Genomic DNA, 5,583 nt, shown 5'->3' with positions numbered 1-5,583 from the left:
GGTATGCTCATGGTTTGCTGAGTGGGAAGGATGTCACAGCAGTGCAACTGCGGGCTGGACCAACCATTAGGCAGACTAATGCAAGTGGCCTTAGAAGGCAGGTGCTGAGTGGCGGCAGCACCTCATGACTGTTTTCCTCGGTTGGAGGACAGAGGATTATATTCTAGCCAAAGGGGCTGCATCCTTTAATCTGGGGAGGAGAGGCATCCCATCCCATCTTGCCTTTCATCTCCTGTTAAGGTTTGGGAGCACAGAAGATTTAAACACAGCATTCTAGATATTTTTTTTCCGCTTACCACAAATCTACAAAAGAGATCAAAATATTCTACCTATTGGCCCAACATTAGAGTGCAAATATCCTCCTAAATAGAATTAATTTCCCATGCACTTTCATCATTGTTACTTAATGAATGGGACTCTAGCCTTGCATTTGAAAACTCAGGTCATAGAAGAATAAATTGACTTCTCAGAATTTTAAAAATTTGTGTATTTGGACTGTAAATTGTAAAATTATATTGTCCTAGTAGGGACCAACATACCATACTGTTACTGGGAAGAACAGTGCATCTAGGTTCTGGTCACCCAGTCCTTTTGGTACTACTTTTTAACAATTCTTTGAGTGCAGCTCTACTATGTAGAGAAGAAAAGACTCCCTGGAAAAGCCCCTGATGTTGGGAAAGTGTGATGGCAAGAGGAGAAGGGGACGACCGAGGATGAGATGGTTGGACAGTGTCATCGAAGCGACCAACATGAATTTGACCCAACTCCAGAAGGCAGTGGAAGACAGGAGGGCCTGGCATGCTCTGCTCCATGGGGTCACGAAGAGTCGGACACGACTAAACGACGAAACGACAACGACTACTATGTAACTCGAACATGAGAGCACTCATCTAGAAAACTTAAAAGGGGAGTGAAGCACCCCACAGCCTTGACCCCATACCTTCTGTGTCCTATACTTCCGATAGCTGTAGAGCATACCACAGCTGGATGGAGGCAAAAACAAACCTGCCTTCTTGCAAGGAGTCTCAGCTTTTAATGGCTTGCCAAATGTTTAGCCCCCGCAGCCAGTTTTCATCATGCTGTGGTTGAGAATTTAGTATAGATTCATGTTAACAGCTTTTGATAGCAATCCTCAATTTAATACTTTATAGGACAACACGTGTAATGTTGGAATGAGTCTTATCCTTCCCTTTATGGAGAAGCTGTATCAGGAGAGATTTCATGCCCTCTGATAAATAACTGCAAGGTAAATGCATTGATTGTTGTAGGTTTTTCGGGCTCTGTGGCCGTGTCCTGGAGGTTTTTTTCCTAACGTTTCGGCAGTCTCTGTGGCCGGCATCTTCAGGGGACAGGAGTCAGAACCAGAACACAGACAGAGTTCTAACTCCTGTCCTCTGAATATGCGTTTGTGAGTCAAACCCCACATGGCTTAAACTTCTACAAGGTTCCAGAGTGGAGGAGAGGAGCTGCTGTTGTTGAGTGCAACTGTTTGGCTCTTCACTGTATTCCAACAGTACTTGAAGCACACCGGATTCTTCTATTTTGTATCTCTACTGTCCCATTCCCACCTTGTTCTGCTTCTGTAAGCCATGTGCCAGCGTAATCTCCTTAGAGAAAAATAAAGCAGCCAGGAGGGCTATCTCTATCCTTAGAGAGAACAAAACAGCCACCCCAGGCAGCAGATTTCGTATGTCCTACAAGGGCAATGACATGGTTAGTTATTTCCTTTGTTTTTATTTTCATGTTACTGCCAAAGAAAGGGTGGGGATAGGGAGGTACTTGTATTTTTCTGCTTATGTATCAAAATAACTTGGTTTGCTTCGGTACCAGGAATCTTGATTTTTAACAGGGAAGGAGTGCCAGATGCTGTTCTGCTTCAGGCAGCAAAATAGTTTGAATTGGCCCTGGCAACCAGATGGTGGCACTTGAATTTATTCCCTATTGTGCATCATGTGATCATTTCACTAAATAATCCCAACTGGATTGCAGTGGGCTTTCCCCCTCCCCACTTCCTCTGGCTTCTCCCCCGAACTGTAGGCAGGACTGCTTCAGCATTTGTCATTGGGTGCGAAAGGAAAGGAAAGGTGAGTGAAAGGTATTCGGTTTGTTCCCATCTGTGATGATGCCCTTCGGTCCCACTCTCAGATGCTCTCAGGCTTCTCAGATTTGCCCAAGAGGATCTCATTTAAGAATGAAATAATTTAGGTTGAATGTATTGATGTGTGAAAGCAATTTACACATCACTTGTTTCCGCACTGGGGACCAGTATTCTTGACCCAGTTGTTGGTGCCATCAATCAGCAGGCACTCTCTTCAGGTTGAGGCTGTACAGTGGTTACAATACTGTCTACAGGGGGGAAATGTGTGCATGTCAGAAATATTGAAGCTCCTGTTTTAATGTGCCAGCAGTCTCAGTAAGGCTTAGAGCTGAGTTGACAAAATATTTACAGAGCTTATTTTTCATCTCACTTAATCCACAGTCTGCATGTAAAACATTTAAAGAATGCAACTCATCAATGAGACTTGCCTAGCAAGCTGATCAATTTAATTGGGTTTTTAAATCATTGAACTTCAAGCTGATTTAGGAAATGTCAGCTGCCTTGGAAATACGTGTTGGATGATGTGTGTTTCTAATAGAGCATTTCTCAAAATTGCTGTTTGTGCACAAAAGAGAGAGACAGAGCTCTCATATCAAAGTATTTTGTTCATTTTGTTAAAACAACTAATTGGAAAGGTATTGTGTGTAACTTCCTTTTTACATTTCCTAAAGGGAGCAAACACAATGGAAGTAAAGAACAAATTTAAGGAACTAGAGTGCCTGAAGAACTATGGACGGAGGCCCGTAACACTGTACAGGAGGCAGCAACAAAAACCATCCCAAAGAAAAGGAAATGCAAGAAAGCAAAGTGACTGTCTAACAAGGCCTTACAAATAGCAGAAAAGAGAAGGAAAACAAAATGCAAGGGAGATAGGGAAAGTTACAGAAAATGGAATGCAGACTTCCAAAGAATAGCAAGGCGAGACAAGAGGGCCTTCTTAAATGAACAGTGCAAAGAAATAGAGGAAAATAATAGAAAGGGAAAAAACAGAGATCTATTCAGGAAAATTGGAGATATTAAAGGAATGTTTTTGTGCAAAGACGGACATGATAAAGGACAAAAATGGCAGGGACCTCACAGAAGCAGAAGACATCAAGAAGAGGTGGCAAGAATCCACAGAGGAATTATACCAGAAAGATTTGGATATCCCGGACAACCCAGATAGTATGGTTGCTGACCTTGAGCCAGACATCCTGGTGAGTGAAGTCAAGTGGGCCTTAGAAAGTATTGCTAAAAACATGGCCAGTGGAACTGATGGCATTCCAGTTGAACTACAGTATTTAAAATCTTAAAAGATGATGCTGTTAAGGTGCTACACTCAATATGCAAGTTTGGAAAACTTAGCAGTGGCCAGATGATTGAAAAAGATCAGTCTACATACCAATCCCAAAGAAGGGCAGTGCCAAAGAATGCTCCAACTACCGTACAATTGCACTCATTTGACACGCTAGCAAGGTTATGCTCAAAATCCTTCAGCAATATGTGCACTGAGAACTCCCAGAAGTGTGAACACAAGAGGAGAAGGGGATGACAGAGGACGAGATGGTTGGACAGTGTCATCAAAGCTACCAACATGAATTTGACCAAACTTCGGGAGGTAGTGGAAGGCAGGAGGGCCTGGCATGCTTTGGTCCATGGGGTCACGACGAGTTGGACATGACTTAACAACTAAACAGCAACAAAAAAGGGGGCAAAAACAAGCACGTAAATTATATGCATCTTAAATTGTCAATGGGTTGGCCATCTCTCTATTCCTTTGTGCCCACTATACTGACAATGAGGTAGAGTAGCTAAGGGGAAGGCAGATGATGACCAGGAACTGATCACATTTGGGTGAGGACTATCTTACTCAACTGTGAATGACACATATCCATCCAAGTCTACTCTAATTTAAGACAATAACTCAAACGTTGTTGTTTAGTCATTAAGTCATTTCCAACTCTTCATGACCCCATGGACCAGAGGACCAGACTATGCCAAGCCCTCCTGTCTTCCACTGCCTCCCAGAGTTTGGTCAAATTCATGTTGGTTGCTTCGATGACACTGTCCAACCACCTCATCCTCTGTCATCCCCTTCTCCTCTTTCCTTCACACTTTCCCAACATCAGGGGCTTTTCCAGGGAGTCTTCTCTTCTTATGAGATGGCCAAAGTATTGGAGCCTCAGCTTCCAGACTTGATTATGAGGATGGAGATAAATATAAACCTAGGAGTACATGTGGATTAAAAATTTGATTTTTCAAGTGCAATACAAACACTTCTAAACAGTCTGAATCCCGATAATCTCTCTCATAACTTGGAGTATCTCTGCCTCATATGAATTGAGCTTCAGTTTACTAATCCTTCTCATTCATCCTTCTCATTCATCCAGCTCAATACCCTCTTCAGAAACTAGTTCAGACTATCAACAGCTTACATATGATGTGATGAAGAGGGAACTGGAGTCCTTTATACACAAGATAATCCAGATCTCTAGATGATATTTTCCAGCGACTTCATGGATATGTTTAACATCACCACATCCTGTGGCAAGGATCTGATGCCTGAGATATGTCCATCACCAAAATGCAGAATAAAAATAGAACTTCTTTAGAGATTGTGTCAGCAGCATATGCTACTTCTGAGACATTCATGATTGCCATGAATGGGCAGGGGGATGGTTACCTGTATATTTTTGTTTTGCCTTTCTTCTTATTTATTTATTTAAATTATTTATATGCCGCCTTTCTCCCCATAGGGCAGCAATGGCGAACCTATGGCACACAGAGCCCTCTCTGCAGGCACGAGAGCCGTACGTTGCCAGATTGCTACTCCCTCCCCCCCCCGGCAGCAAAACCTGAGGAGGCTGCAGCCGTGGTGCTGGCGCCCTGACAGGTGGCGGGCCAGGATCAGGAGCGACTGGTGCTGGATCTGGAGTGGGGTCTCAAGGCACCTCTGTGCCCAGGATTCCCTCTTCTGGTTCTGCCACCGTTTGTTTGTTTTAGTTCAGGCACTTGGGCCCAAAAAAGTTCACCGTCACTGCCATAGGGGATCTGAGGCAGCTCACAACAGGTAAAATAAGAAAGTTAAATATATAAATATCACATTTTAAAAACAAGCATACATTAAGATTTAAAAAATCAAGTGTAGAACAATTGAAAAACATTTACAAATCTGTAAGTTCAAAAACAGAATTCCTGGCATAACTTACTGCTTGAAAGGCCTGCCTGAAGGTCTTCGCTTTACAGCAGAAAGGCAAGAGGGAAGGGGGCCAACCTGCCTTCTTGGGTCAGGCATTTCAATGCCCGGGAGCAGCCACTGAGAAGGCCCTTTCTCGTGTCCTCACCAAGCAAGCTAGAGAAAGTGATGGGACCAAGAGGAAGGCCTCCCCAGAAGATCTTAAAAGCTGAGAATGCTTGTATGAGCTAATACAATCCTTCAAATAGTTTGGGCCCAAGCGATAAGCTATATATGACTTTATAATTAATAAGCACTTCTTGTCTCTTAC

At 43.2% G+C, this 5,583-nt stretch overlaps 1 long non-coding RNA gene across 1 annotated transcript; it reads left to right on the top strand.

Moving 5' to 3' along the window:
- The first annotated feature begins 2,829 nt into the window (after positions 1-2,829).
- On the top strand, positions 2,830-4,690 carry LOC144586819 (uncharacterized). Its single transcript, XR_013541871.1, has 2 exons — positions 2,830-3,294; positions 4,468-4,690. It is a non-coding gene; the product is annotated as an uncharacterized LOC144586819 (long non-coding RNA).
- Positions 4,691-5,583: the final 893 nt, after the last annotated feature.

Source organism: Pogona vitticeps, chromosome 2 (assembly GCF_051106095.1).
Source record: "Pogona vitticeps strain Pit_001003342236 chromosome 2, PviZW2.1, whole genome shotgun sequence".
Lineage (NCBI taxonomy): Eukaryota > Metazoa > Chordata > Lepidosauria > Squamata > Agamidae > Pogona > Pogona vitticeps.
Note: the sequence above shows the minus strand (reverse complement) of the source record. Positions and strands in the feature narration are given on the sequence as shown.